Here is a 15,745-nt window from a genome sequence, read left to right on the forward strand (position 1 = left end):
GACATGGTGAATTTATCCTCTCTAGCATCCTTCCCCTCCCCTGCTTCTTGCCTCATGAACTGGCATTGTTTATCCATAAATCTTGTTTATGTTCTGTCTGTACTTTTATAATATCTTTTGTCTCCAGATAAAGATAGTTGGTTAGTTGTTGCAGTCATGTCCAACTCTCCGTGACCCCATTTTGCAATTTTCTTGGCAAAGATACTTGGAGTGGTTTGCTATTTCCTTCTCGAGTTCACTTTACAGATGAGGAACTGATGCAAGTAGTGTTAAGTGACTTACCCAAATGGTCATACAGCTGGTAAGTGTCTGAGGCTGGATTTGAACTTATGAAGATGAGTCTTGCTGTTCCCAAGCCAAGTACTCTATCTAGTATGCCACCTCATTGTTCTCCAGATAAAGATCAGTTGATTTTAACTGCATTCTGAGCAAGTCAGTCAACAAACAACAAGCATTTATTGGATTAGATCCATATTTTATTAGGAATTGTTCAATTGCATAGTCTCAAGACTGAGAGGTGACAGTGTATAAAGGAATAAATAAATTCAAAAATGCATATTTTATGCTAAGGCTGACTTCAATTAATTCAGCATTTACTATGTATGAGGTTCTGTGCTAAGGAACTAGAGATACAAACAGTTAAATAGTCACTCTCCCCAAGGAAAGTACATTCTTCTTTCCTCCTATTGTTTTAATGATATGTTTTGTTTTTACATTATACATTAACACGTTACTCTTATTATGTGAAAGGTCTCTTCCAACAAAGTCAAACAGTTAAGTAAACTGAATAATACAATGACCTCATCTGAAAGTGCATGCAACTGTTCACACTTGTACTACCCCCACATCTCTCTTTTTCTTTTTAAATCAGTAGTAATCTATTTTCTATTTCTTCCACTTCCCCACCCCATTGAAAATGAAAAAAAGAAAAAAAGTTTCTCAACAAGTATTTAAGAATGTATTATGGTCCAGCACTCTATTAAGTGCTAGAGATATGGAAAAAGGTAAAACAATAGATCATTTGGTCAAGGAGCATAAATATATATATATATTATATATATATCTTGTACATATACACACATATATCTTGTGTATATATACAAATATATCTTGTATATATATATCTTATATGTGTGTACACACTCACATACACACACACACACACACACACACACACACACACACAGGAGAATCTGAAAGGAGACAATACTAGCAGCCAGTTCGTGGAAATTGAGAAAACCCTCTTGTAGAAGGTGGACTCTAAAGGTAAGTCTTGAGGAAAGTCAGAAATTAAGAGGCAGAGGTGACAGAGCAGAGCATTTTAGGCATGGAGGACAGTTAGTACAAAGGTATGTGGACAGGAAATGAAATGTATATTATAGGAACTACAAGTAGGAAAGCATTGGGAAATAAAATATAGGAAGACTAAAAAAGTAGAAATGGCCTAGGTTATAAAGAACTTTAAATACCAAACAGGAGATTTCATGTTTGATCCTGGATGTAATAGGGAGCTACTGGCACTCAGTGAAAAGGGCGTTATGAAGGGAGTGAGAGGTGAGGAGGTGGAGGCACTGAATGTAGATGGCTTTCTCAAGGAGCTAAACCAAGAAAGGGAGGAGAGATAGAGGATAATAGCAGATAAGGTAGAATCTAGTAAGGAGTTTTTAAGGATTAGGGAGATGTGGGAATGTTTGTAGACTGTAGGGAAAGAACCAATAATTAGGAAAAGATTGAAGGTAAGAGAATTGATCACACTAATGAGATCAAATAGCCCTAGACTTAACTGTAAGCCTAATATGAATCTCTGTCTCCCTGTCTTCACCCCCACACACACACATATACACACAAAGGGTTTCCAATGTATTGATAATAAAAAACTCATTGCTTTAGTCATTATTAGTCTGATTCTTTTGCCCCACAACTACTATCACAGACTGGAACAAGTACTTTATAATTTACAGAGATTCCCTCATGAGATAAGTAGTGCAAATATTATCCCCCTCCCTTTTTTATAAATGAGGAAACCAAAGCCGAAAGACTTAGGTTATCCCACTAGCTAGTAGCAGAGTGGGGGCTCAACCACATTTATTTCCAATTCCTGATGATGCCAAATGAGGGACAGCAGGTACCCTACCCAGAGAGGTAAAAGGAATACAGAATGAACAGAAAGCTGGAGAATGCCAGGGTCAAATTCTGCCTACTTCAAAACTTCTCTATGCATGCTCCTCCCTCCCCCATGCCCACCTCCCTGTCCCTCAGCTCACTCATGTGGCTGTGTTTGTGATGATCAGGACCTCACCACTGTGACTCAGCTGCTTACTCATCCCAGAACATCCTTCTTTGGGCCCCCTTTTCACATTTCTGAATTCCTTTGGGGGGGCCTCCATTTTGGGAATGGGCTATGCCAGTCATGCTTCATTCCCTTCCTGAATGCTTCTTAGCCTCAGAACGATTGCCTCCAACCCTTCCCCCCATACCTCATTCATTGCTGTCTTTTATGCACTGTCCTCCCTTAAGAATGTAAGCCAGTTCCTTTGAGCAAGGGGAATGTCTTTTTTCCCATTTATATTGTGTCCCAAGAACTTATCACAGTGCTTGGCACAAAGTAAACACACAATAAATGTCTGTTTCCTTCATGCCTCAGTTTGAGGATCATGAAGGAACTAACAGATGGAAAGAATATTTGTCACAGCTTCCTCTGAGGAGGAGACATTCCCTGCCTGGAATATTGCAGTGTCTGCTTCCTCCCCTTTCCTCCCCCCCCCCTTCTATCCTCATCAGGTGTTATCAATAGGCTCTACCACAGGCTCCTAATCTGATAAAAGGCCTTTTCAGCTTGTTCTCTTTGTGCCCTCTTCACCTTAACAAATAAAATGGAAAACTGCTCCAGAGGGGTTATGACCCTAACATGCTGGGTTCTGCTCTTTCCTGAAAAAAGATGGTATAAGATTACTTCAGCATCTGAAGCACTTAGTACTCTGGCTGTAACAGCAACTGTGACTGGAATAGTGACAAATAAAACTGTTCATAGAAAATGGCCTGAAGTAAACCATAGCACCCTCTTACCCTATTAGTTCCCAGGGATAGGATCCACCTGGGAATACCCAGAAGGTCACATGAGGCACCCTAATATTCTCTGGCCTCTTAACTCACTTTTTGTTGTTATTGGTTTTTTGTTTTGGTTTGTGTGTGTGTGTGTGTGTGTGTGTTTTTTTAGTGAGACAATTGGGGTTAAGTGACTTGCCCAGGGTCACACAGCTAGTAAGTGTTAAGTGTTTGAGGCTGGCTTTGAACTCAGGTACTCCTGACTCCAGGGCTGGTGCTCCATCCACTGCACCACCTAGCTGCCCCTCTTACCTCACTTTTACTGCTTGAAATGAGCATCAACAACTATTTTTTAAATTTAATTTTCTTAATTTTTGTTACATTTTAAGTTCCAAACTGTCTCTATCCCTCCCCACCCCACACTAGAGAACTCCATCATTTAACACAAAAATGATAGCTAGCTAGATGGATGGATGGATGGATGCAGAGAGGAATGGATGCATGGATGTATAGCTAGATAGCTAGATGGATGGATGCATGGATGGATGGGTGGGTGGATGGATGGATAGATATAGATAATAGATAGATGATAGATTAGATAGATAGATAGATAGATAGATAGATAGATAGATAGATAGATAGATAAAACCATACAATGCATACTTCTATTTATCAGCTCTTTCTCTGGATAGCATCTTCCTTCATATGTCCTTGGTAGTGGATTTTGGTGTTTGTAATACTCAGAATAACTTAGTCATTCACAGTTATTTTTGAATAATACTGCTGTTATTGTATACAATGTTCTCTTGGTTCTGCTTGCTTCATTTTTCATTATTTCATACCCTTTTCCATGTTTTTCTAAAATCCACCTGCTCCTAAATTCTTACAGCATAGTACTATTTCATCACAATCATATACCACAACTTATTTAGCCATTCCCCAACTGATAGTCATCCCCCCAATTTCCAATTCTTTGACACCACAGAGAGAGCTGCTATAATTTTCTCCTTTTTTTGAGGCAAACAGGGACTTGCCAAGGGACATACAGTAAGTATTTGAAGCCAAATTTGATTGAGAGCAGGTACTATGTCTTTTTTTAAATCTGTTTGTCTCATCCTCAGCATTTAAGGTAGACCATTGCAAAGAATTAGGATTTAATAAATGTTGAATTGATTAGGCTCTCACAAGATCTCAGGCAAGTGAAGGGAAATTTACCAACCTTTCTTTTACCTTTTATAATATGTCAGCATATCTATTATCATAATTAAAAAAATGCATTTTTATCCTATCTGGTTGTTGCACATGTCCTCCTACACATTCTTGATGGAGCCTTATATCTTTGTGGTAGAGGCTTTACTCCAGGGATTGAAATAACTGCATTTTTGTAGCATTGTAGGGTTTATTTTCCATATATTAACATGCTTTAAATATTTTTAAAAAGAAATGGTAAGCAGTATGCTTTTAGAAAAACCTGGACTTACATGAATTGATGCAAAGTGAAGTGAATAGAACCAAGAGAACATTGTAAATAGTAACACCAATATTGTAAGACTGTGAAAGACTTAGCTATTTTCAACAACACAATGATTCAAGACAACTTTGAAGGATTTATGATGAAAAATGCTATCCATCTCAAGAGAAAGAGCTGATGGAGTCTGAATATAGATCGAAGTATACTTTTTACTTTTATTTTTTCTTGTTTTTTTCTTGTTTTCTTTTACAACATTATTAATATGGAAATATGTTTTGCATGATTACACATGTATAACCTATATCAAATTGCTTGCCTTCTCAATGTGGGGAGGTGTGATGTTTAAAATCTATATTGTGTGATCGCCTTAAATTAGAAGCTTCATCACCAGTCTTTGGGCATTAAACATTTATTAAAGCATACCGGTATTAACATGGAGTTCAGAAAGTTAAGAAAAGGTCTATCTAGCCTAGAGTTCCAGCCTGGTTGGGTTCTTCCTCAAGTCCTCCTCCATGAACTCTCTCCAGCAAACTGATTGTGGAAGCTTTTTATAGGTCTGGAACAGAGGCAGTCCTTACACATTGCTTCAAGCTGATTGGCTGGTGTCATCCAAATCCCATTGGTTCTGAAGGTGTTCTCAAGGTGTGATTACAATCCAGTTAACTTGAAATAGGCTAATCAGCAGTTAATCACTCTCACTTGATTCAACCAGTCTAGATTAATCTCCAGGTGGGTCTTTGAGTATCTGCTAAATCTCATTATTTCATCACAGAGGGAAGGAGAAAATTTGGAACTCAAAATTTTTAAATGACTGTTAAAAATGGTTTTCACATGTAATTGGGGAAAAACAAAATAAATAAATAAATTTTAAAAGAACATCTTAAAAAACACAAATAAACAGAATGTTTAGGTTCTTCACTTTTTCCAAAGGAAACAGGCCTAATAGTAGTATTGATGGGTCAAAGGATAGACACAGTTTTATAACTCTTTAGGCATAATTACAGATTGCTCTCCAGAATGGTTGGATCAGTTTATAGTTCCACTAACAGTATATTAGTGTTACAATTTTTCTACATCCCTTCCACCTTTTTCATTTTCCCCTTCTATCATTTTAACCAGTCTGATAAATGTGAGATGTTTTAATTTGTATTTCTCTAATCAATAATGATTTAGAATAATTTTCATATGACCATATATAGCTTTGATTTCTTCATAAAAAGAAGCCTGTTCATATTCTTTGATCATTTATCCACTGGGTAATGACTCATATTTTTATAAATTTGAACAAAGTTCTCTATATATTTGAGATATGAGAGCTTTATCTGAGAAACTCTCAATGAAAATTTCTCCCCAGTTTTCTGGTTTTCTTTTAATCTTGGCTACATTGGTTTTGTTTATACAAAACCTTTTAAATTTAATGTAATCAAAATTATCCATTTTACATCTCATATTGCTCTCTATCTCTTGTTTATTCACAAATTATTCTCCTATCCATAAGTCTGATAGGTAATATGTACCATGTTTTTTCTCATTTATTTATGACATCTCCCTTTACATCTAGGTCATGTCTCCCTTTTGACTTTATCTTGGTAAACAGTGTAAGAAATTGGTCTATACCCAATTTCTGCCTGACTGTTTTCAGTTCTCCCAACAATTTTTACCAATTAGTGAATTCTTTTTTTTTTTTTTTTTTGCAGGGAAATGGGGGTTAAGTGACTTGCCCAGGGTCACACAGTTAGTAAGTGTCAAGTGTCTGAGGCCGGATTTGAATTCAGGTCCTCCCAACTCCATGGCTGGTGCTCTATCTACTGTGCCACCTAGCTGCCCCTATAATACAATTTAACATCTGATACTGTTTTGGCATTTTGGGCATTTTTAAAAATGAATTCCTTGAATATTCTTGACTTTTTGTTCTTCCAGATGAATCTTGTTATTATTTTTCCTATTGTAATAATATAATTTTTGGTAATGACTGAAATGGCACTGAATAAGTAGATTAGTTTAAGGAAAATTGTCATTTCTATTATACTGTCTCTGCCCACCCAAGAAAAATTAATGTTTTTCCAATTATTTAAATATGACTATTTGGATAAAAGTGTTTTAGAATTATATTCATGTAGTTCCTGAGTTCGTTCTGGCAGGTAGACTCCCACATATTTTATGCTGTCTATGATTATTTTAAATAGGGTATCTCTTACTGTCTCTTCATGCAGCATTTGGAGACTTTTGGGGCGGGGTTGGTGATAAATATAAATACTGATGGTTTATGTGGGTTTATTTTATATCCTGCTACTTTGCTAAAATTATTAATTGTTTCAATTGGCTTTTTAGTTGAATCTCTAGGACTTTCCAAGTATATCATCATATTGTCTTAAAAAAAAAAGATAAGGGGCAGCTAGGTGGTGCAGTGGATAGAGCACCAGCCCTGGAGTCAGGAGGACCTGAGTTCCAACCCAGCCTCAGACACTTAACACTTAGTAGCTGTGTGACTCTGGGCAAGTCACTTAACCCTAGTTGCCTCACCAAAAAAACCTGAAAAAACAAAACAAAAGATAGTTTTATTACCTCATTGCCCATTTTGATTCCTTCAATTTCTTTTTCTTCTCCTGATATTGCTAGCATTTCTAATACAATATTGAATAATATTGATGGTAATGGACATCATTGTTTCACTCCTGATCATATTGGAGAAGTCTTCTAGCTTATCCCCACTACAAATAAATAATGATTTTAGGTAAGATGCTAATCATTTTAAGGAAAAATCCATTTATACTTATGCTTTCAAGTGTTTTTTTTTTTTAAATAGGAACAAGCGTATTTTGTCAAAAGCTTTTTTGGCATCTATTGATATAATCAAATTATTTTTGCCACTCTTATTATTGATATAATCAATTATGTTAATTGTTTTCCTTATATTAAACCATTCCTGATATAAATCCCACTTTGTCACAATGTATGTTCTTTGTGATATATTGTTTTAGTGTCCTGGCTAGTACTTTATTTAGGATTTTTGCATCTATATTCATTAGTGAAATTGGTCTATAATTTTCTTTCTATGTTTTTGCTCTTAGGTATCATTAGAACTATATTTGTTGGGGCAGCTAGATGGCGCAGTGGTTAAAGCACCAGCCCTGGATTCAGGAGTACCTGAGTTCAAATCCGGCCTCAGACACTTGACACTTACTAGCTGTATGACCCTGGGCAAGTCACTTAACCCCCATTGCCTACAAAAAAAAAAAAAGAACTATATTTGTTTCATAAAAGGAGTTTGGTAGGACTCCTTCTTTGCCTATTATTCTAAATAATTTATTTAATATTGGAACTAGTTGATCTTTAAATGTTTGGTAGAATTCACTTATAAATCTAGTCTGTCCTGATTGCTTTTTTCTTAGGAAGCTCATTTATGGCCTGTTGAATTTTTTTCCCTAAATTAGGTTATTTAGAAATTCTATTTCCTCTTCTATTAGTCTAGGCAGTTTATATTTTTGTGAATATTCTTTCATTTCACTTAAATTGTTAAATTTATTAGTATATAATTGGGCAAAATAACTTGTAATAATTGTTTTCATTTCATCTTCACTAGTGTTATATTCACTCTTTTCATTTTTGATACTAGTGATTTGATTTTCTACTCTCTTTTTAAAAATTACATTAAGCAGTGGTTTATCTATTTTATTGTTGTTTTTTTCATAAAGCCAACTCCTAGTTTTCTTTATGAATTCAATGGTTTTCTTACATTTAATTTTATTAAACTCACCTTTCATTTTTTTTTTTTGGTGAGGCAATTGGGGTTAAGTGACTTGCCCAGGGTCACACAGCTAGTAAGTGTTAAGTGTCTGAAGTCGTATTTGAACTCAGGTCCTTCTGAATCCAGGGCCAGTGCTCTATCTACTATGCCACCTATCTGACCCTCTCACCTTTAATTTTTAAGATTTCATCAACAACTATTTAGGCCAGTATAGTATAGTAGTAGGGCAGGAAGGTGGTACAGTGGATAGAGCACCGGGCCTAGAGTCAGGAACACCTGAATTCAAATCTGACCTCAGACACTTACTGGCTATGTGACTCTGGGCAAGTGACTTAACCCTGTTTGCCTAAGTTTTCTCATCTGTAAAACAAGCTGGAGAAGGAAATGGCAAACCACTTCAGTATCTTTACCAAGAAAACCTCTAATGGGGTCAGGAGGAGTCAAATTGACTCAACAAAAAGTACAGTGGAAAGAACATAGGCTTTGGAGTCAGAAGACTTGGGTTCAAATTCATCTCTGACACTTTTTGCCTGTGTGACCTTGGGCAAGTCACTTAACCCTATTTGCCTCCGTTTCCTCATCTGTAAAATGAGGGAATTAGACTAGATGGACTTTCAGGTTCCCTCCAACTGTAGTTCTATGACCTTTTGATTCACTGAGAATGGAATTGGGAAGGGCATTGTTTTAGGCACCTTACAACTTAAAGCAACATGTAGTGAACACTGTCTAGACGATAAAAGCTAGAATGCTAGAGGTCTTCTCTGTCTCACTTTTTCTTTACTCTTTCTCAATATGCTGTTCATTTCATACTTTCCCCCAAGTGTTCAGCTCACTTACAAACAAGTAGCTCCTAACTGATATTTGAACCTAAAGCACATCTATTACAAAATCATAAACTAAAATAATAATAACTAGAATTGATATACCACTTTGTTTGCAAAGCACTTTACATGGATCTCATTTGATCCTCACCTCAATCCTATGAGGTAGGTGCTATTATATCCCCATTTCATGGATGAAGAAACTGAGGCCAAAAGAGGTAAAATGACTTGCCCAGGGTCACACAGTGTCAGAAGTAGAATTTGAACTCAAGTCCACCACTCTATCCACTGCACCACCTACCTGCCTAGGAGGCATCTAAGTAGGGGTGTGCTGATAAATGTTTAACAGACATTCTCAGAAACAACCAACTGCATACATGATACAGTTCAATCCGCATCGTTATCATTTTCTCTAATTCTGCTTTAAATGTAGGCAATCCACAAAACAATAAATCAAGCCCTGCTTTGTAACATCTGCTGATTTCTAAGCTGTAAATGATGAAAATGTAACAATAGGCTCCCCTGAGTCAGTTAGACCTGGCTCCTGTACATCCTTGCACCTAAAGTGTAGAAATAGGGCTCGTTTCTAAGTCTAGTTAGCAAGGAACAAAAGTCACAATACCTATAGAGGAGCTCTCAGTGGATTGAAGATAAGTGAGACAATGAATGGACCACTCAACTGAGAAGAACAAAGGGAAACTTCTGCACGATTAGCCCTAGTCCCATAACAAGGATAGTACCTAGGGGTTTGTCTGTGGTGCTAAAACTTAGAAGACTTTGACCACATTTCTACTCCTTCAACACAAGAATAATTTAGCACTTAGTAAGAATAACTATCAATTAATATGTTTCCTCCTCCAGCTTATAGCTACAGCTCAGGTGGAGTCAGTTCTTTACATATCCATTCCTGTTCCATTTTTTTCCAGGCCTAATCACAGTATCCCATCCATGGATCTCTCTTCCCAATCACAAGCTGGTGTACCAGGGTCCTACCTACCCCCACCTAGACCTATAACTGAATTGCCCTAAGCACCAAAATTGCTAGATATGGCTATTTTAAAATGTAATAGTGGGTTTTAAAAAAAAGGAATAGTGGTGGGGCAGCTAGGTGGCACAGTGGATAAAGCACCGGCCCTGGATTCAGGAAGACTTGAGTTCAAATCCGGCCTCAGACACTGGACACTTACTAGCTTTGTGACCCTGGGCAAGTCACTTAACCCTCATTGCCCCACAAAAAAAGGTAATAGTGGCTAGTGAGTTGGAATATGTAGCGTTAAAAAATTGACGAAAAGCAGAATAATTGTTTCCTACTCTTCCTTCATCCTCACAGAACCACTGTCCCCAGCCAGAAGGCAAACTTGGTTTGGCTCATCCTAGGAGATGGCAGAAAAAGTTATTTATTGTTAATATTTCTTTTTGAGGAAAATTGTAACGTAAGTGGTTTTGAATGTTCTTCTCACCTCTTCTAATGTAGTCAAACCTCAATTTTTGTGGGGGTAACATTCCTAGAAAACAGCATGAAAGTAAAAAACCCAAATGTTGATACATTGAACCTATGGGAAATAGGGGATTAGGTTCCTATGACCACCCAAATCCATAATATTTCTTAATAGACTGCTGAAAAAACACTTTTCTGCATACAACTATTTATAACAAACATTAATTCTGATAATATGCACTTTTCCTACCACGGTAACCATGAAATAACCCATAGGAAGTTTTTGTTGTTCAGTCATTTCAGTTGTGTCCAACTCTTTGTAACCCCATTTGGGGTTTTCTTGGCAAAGATACTAGAGTGGTTTGCCATTTCTTTCTCTAGTTCATTTTACAGATGAGGCAAGCAGGGTTAAGTGACTTGTCCAGGGTCATGCAGCCTGTAAGTGTCTTGTGGCTGAATTGGAACTCAGGAAGAAGAGTCTTCCTATCTTCAGGCCCAACACTCTATCCACTGTGACATCTAGCTATCCATAAAATGCAGTACACTGGTTAATTGTAAAAACATTTTTTTCTCTCTAGTAATTCCCTCGAATTCTGTGACCTTTTGCGCTAATACCCTAATCATAAAACACCCTGCAATTTCAGACAATATTCACTTTTTATTACAAATGAAACCTACAATACCATAAATACTGCATAGCAAATAAAATTCTTAAAACTAAAACAGTTTTTAACCTGAATCTTACCTTCCACTGTGTCAGATGGTAGTGTGAGGGCATTTTACTATATACTATATTGCTGTCCATCTCTACCTTGGCCGCCCTCTGAAAATTACGGGAGAGGTTACTGGGACTTTAGTCACTGCTGTCAGAAGGCACAGAGACTGGTGAGGTCTCAGCATCCCCTCCGACACTGTCCTTCATAGCTAGTGGATGGCAGAGACTGTGAAGAACAAATTAGGTTGAAATAATCTGTCATCAGCGTCTTCTTTGTGTGCTGTTTGAGATCCTTAAGGGTCTAGGTGTATGGGAGCATCACAGAGGTGACTTGACATTTTACTTTGAAGCCACGATGGACGATGGGATTGGGAGCCTCGATGTCTCTAGACAGCTGGTCAGTTTTGTCAAGCCACCCTTCAAGCTTGTGTTAGTTGCCAAAGTGAAAGTGAAAATGAGGTTACTGGTAAAATCGTGCAGAAGCTGAGGATTGATTGTACTTCTTTCTGAGGGAAAATTGTGAAGTAAAATGAGTCTTGACTTTTATGTTTTTCCCACCTACCGTTCTAACAGTTCTTTCAGTGTTCCCTCCCAGCATCCTTTAAGGTGTCTCTCTTGCCCTTGTGCTGCTCTTGGGTACCCATGTCCCCAGGGTGACAATCCCCATAAGCCTGCCTTGCCTGGCTAACACTCCAGACTTTAGGCCTTTCCTGATCCCCAGTAACCTTGCAACTTTTACTCTGACATCACACAATTATAGAGTTCCAAGAGATCTGGCATTATCCACTCTAGGAATTTTTTGTATAGCATCCTTGACAGATGATCATCAGACCTCTGTTGAAATATGTCCAATGACAAGGCACTCACTAGTATCTGAGGCAGTTTGGTGGCACAGTGGATAGTCAGGCAATAAATATTTCTTAATTGCCTAGTATGTATTGGGGGCAGTGAGGTGGCATAGTGAATATAGTTCCAGGTCTGGAGTCAGGAAGACTCATCTTCCTGAGTTCAAATTTGGCCTCAGACACTTACTGTGACTCTGGGCAAGTCACTTAATCCTATTTTCCTCAGTTTCCTCATCTATAAAATGGGCTGGAGAAGGAAATGGCAAACTACTCCAGTGTCTTTGCCAAGAGAACCCCAAATGGGGTCATGAAGAGTCTGACACGACTGAAAAATGACTGAAATGTATTGGCTATTGTGCTAAACTCTGGGAAAACAGACATGAAAGAAATAGTCCTTGTGCTCCCAGGACTTACAGTCTAATGGAAGAACACAGCACACAAAAGGAAGCTGAAAAGGGTTGGGGGAAGGTACTTGGCATAGGGTCATGATGGAGAAACTCAAAGAAGTGCTGCTAAGTAGGAAATGAAGAGCTGAACAGCTAGGCCCCCTCCTTAAATGAGCTTTTTAGGGGCAGCTCTATTCTCCACTCTCCAATCAGAGATGATAGTGTGATGGGCCTGGAATCAGGAAGACTTAAATTCAGATCCAGCTTCAAACCCTTGTGACCCTGGACAAGTCATTTCACTGCTATCTGCCTTAGTTTCCTGGGAATAACAATAGCATCTATCTCCCAGCATTGCTGTAAGGATCAAATGAGAGAATATTAGTCAAGTGCTTAGCAAACCTTAAAGTTCTATATCGATTCTAGGTACTATCACCATTCTAATTTTGGACAACTCCAGATATCAGAATTTTCTTTTTTATATTGAGCCAAATCTGCTTTCACTTCATTTCTACCCATTGCTCTTTGGAGTATCACAGAGTAAAGCTTTACTTTTTCCCACATAGCAATAATAGCTGGTGCTTATCAGAGCTTGAAGGTTAGTACGTCTACATTATCTCACCTGTACTCCTCATTATCACATATTGCATATCTCATTATCTCAACACTGCTGTTGAGGTAGTTAGTGGTGGGCACTAGGTAAATGCTTCTTCCTATCCCTCCTCCTTTCCCCTTTCTGATCCCTGTGCCTTTGTATTGGTCCTCCCTTCTCACCTCCGCCTTTTGGAATCTCTAATTTCCTCCCAAGCTGAGCTCAAGGATCACCTTTTTTACATGAAGCCTTTTCCAGGTGCTAGTGTCCCCCTCTATCAAAAAAAAAATTCCTTTGTATTTCCTTTGTTTTTTTTGTTTGTTTGTTTTGGTGGGGCAATGAGGGTTGAGTGGCTTGCCCAGGGTCACACAGCTAGTAAGTGTCAAGTGTCTGAAGCTGGATTTGAACTCAGGTCCTCCTGAATCCAAGGCCGGTGCTTTATCCACTGAGCCACCTTGCTGACCCCTGTATTTACTTTTCATATAATTATATGTGGACATGTTGTGTCCCCTGATAGAAAATAGCCTCTTTGAAGGCTGGGACTGTTTCAAAACTGTCCTTGTGTCCCCAGCAGCTAGCACAGGACCTCACATATAGAAGGTGTTTAATAAATGTTTGTGGATCGATTCTCATTTTACAGATATGGAAACTCAGTGGCAGAGGTTGGAGCCATCCTGATGTATAATCTTGCCACTGGACTCTGACGGCTCTGGAGGAGAGAGTGAAGCTGGTGACTTTTCACAGCCCTGCTTCACTTAAATCCAATTCACTGCAAGTCATGATATCACTTCCCTGATGTCATGGTCCTTGTCAAGAACAAAGGACAACAGCCAGAGATGGAATTTTAACCCAAGTTTTCCTGACTCCAAATCCTGTATTCCTCCATGGCATTTGAATAAAATCTTACTGTCCACCTCCACTTCCAGCCCTACTGCAAGCTGTTTCTTCTCCAGGCTAACTTCCCCAGTTCTTTAGACCACTCCTCATAGGATGCTTTTTGTAGCTCCCTTCTTAATTCTAGTCTCCTTCCTCCACAGGAGCTCTTGAGCACATGAAAACAATCATTTGAAATTCAAATATAGAAGAGCTAGGGAGAATGAGAGAAATAATGCAGAATCTTTTACAGAATCAATGGTAGGTTAAAACCTAAATAAAGCAGCATCTGCTTTGGTGTAGATCTGTGAAGAGGGAAGAGATGATATAGATCCCTTAGTCTCTGAATGAACCACAGGAAATAACTACTGAAGCTAGCTGGTCAAGATTATGGGAGTAGAATAGTGTGAGCAAGCTATTGTTATAGAAAGAGACTTCATTGAATATTATTTTTTTTTTAAGTCTTCATAGTAGAACCATATTTAGGGCAAGTCATCCAAGGCTTTGTCTCAAAGCACTGACACCACTTGCATAGTTTGTAAGATGTACAATAGTTTGTAAGAATTATTAGTTAAAATAGGATGCTACCAGATGGCAGATGAGTTTTTCTATTCCTTTGCCTTTCTTCTCCTTCCTTTAAACCTCCACAACAGTGGGCCTGAGCCCATGTCCCAGGATTTCAGCTTCCCCACAATGCAGTGGTATCTACTTACCATTTCCCACCCTTATCCAACTGAGGTCACACATTATGATCCTTTCCCAGGACTAAATAAACAAACGAATGAATGAATGAATGAATGAATCAATCAATCCTAGTTATGGTTGGCCCTCAGTTCTGAATAGAGAAAGGAGAGTAAAACAACCCCTTGTCAGGGATGTACAGAGGAGATTCCTTCTTACGTGCTAGATGAACTAGATGGCTTTAATATTCTTTCTTACTCTGAGATTTGTAAAAATACAAACTTACAATTTTTGGGTTAAAGTCTCCCTAGGATAATAGACATGCTAATGCCTGTTTATGAGAAAAAGAGTCAAGTCTAGGAAGGAAAAACGCATTATATAAATGATGAAATTTAAATCAGGGGAAGGGAAACAATGCAAATTCTATTTTATTGAATTGATCTGCAATATCTATGGAAATTTTTTCTACCACCAAATCTTTTTGGTGGTAGGAAAAGAAAGAATCACAAGCATGTGTATTTATTAAACATCAATACCTTTTATAAAACCAAAAATGATCTAGACTGATCAGATGGGATAAGAAATATGAAAATGCTGTAAGTTTTTTTAAATCCCAATTCAAATGCAAGGACCCAAGGAGCCAGCCCCCTAGAACTTGGTGTGGAAGGTGAGGTCACAGCAGCAAAGACTGAGCAAGAACACAGTGCCTTTCTCCAGGTCCCTGGCAGTTTCTCTGAAGGAAGTGGTGCTTGGCAGGCTAATGTTGTGGGCTGGCACTCAGGCTGCATTTTTAATACCCTTGGTTCCTTGAACTTTAGGAAATCTGAAGGCAGACACTTCATTTGGCCAATTAAAGATCGACTCCTCAAGTGCTACCCTTCAGCCCACAGACCACACACACATGCATTAGTGCACCCGCAAAGCCAACCAGCCAGCTAAAATGTCAGCAAAGGGAACCACAGAGCATTTCTTGTTTCCTTGTGGTTTGAGCCAGTTGAGTTTAGCATCGCAGGCTTGGACCACACGGCCCTGGAACAGCCCAGGATGGCAGGAGAGAAAGCAATACCATGCTAGCTAGTGGGGAGCTCAGTCAGAGGGGTGAGAGATAACAGCTATTGGACTCAGGCCAAACA

The 15,745-nt window shown here is 38.3% G+C and overlaps 1 pseudogene; it reads left to right on the forward strand.

The window, feature by feature from the left end:
* Nucleotides 1-11,593: 11,593 nt before the first annotated feature.
* The window catches only part of LOC122747603, a 105,477-nt pseudogene continuing 101,325 nt past the window's right edge, over nucleotides 11,594-15,745 (forward strand).

Source organism: Dromiciops gliroides, chromosome 3 (assembly GCF_019393635.1).
Source record: "Dromiciops gliroides isolate mDroGli1 chromosome 3, mDroGli1.pri, whole genome shotgun sequence".
In the NCBI taxonomy this organism is placed as follows: Eukaryota; Metazoa; Chordata; class Mammalia; order Microbiotheria; family Microbiotheriidae; genus Dromiciops; species Dromiciops gliroides.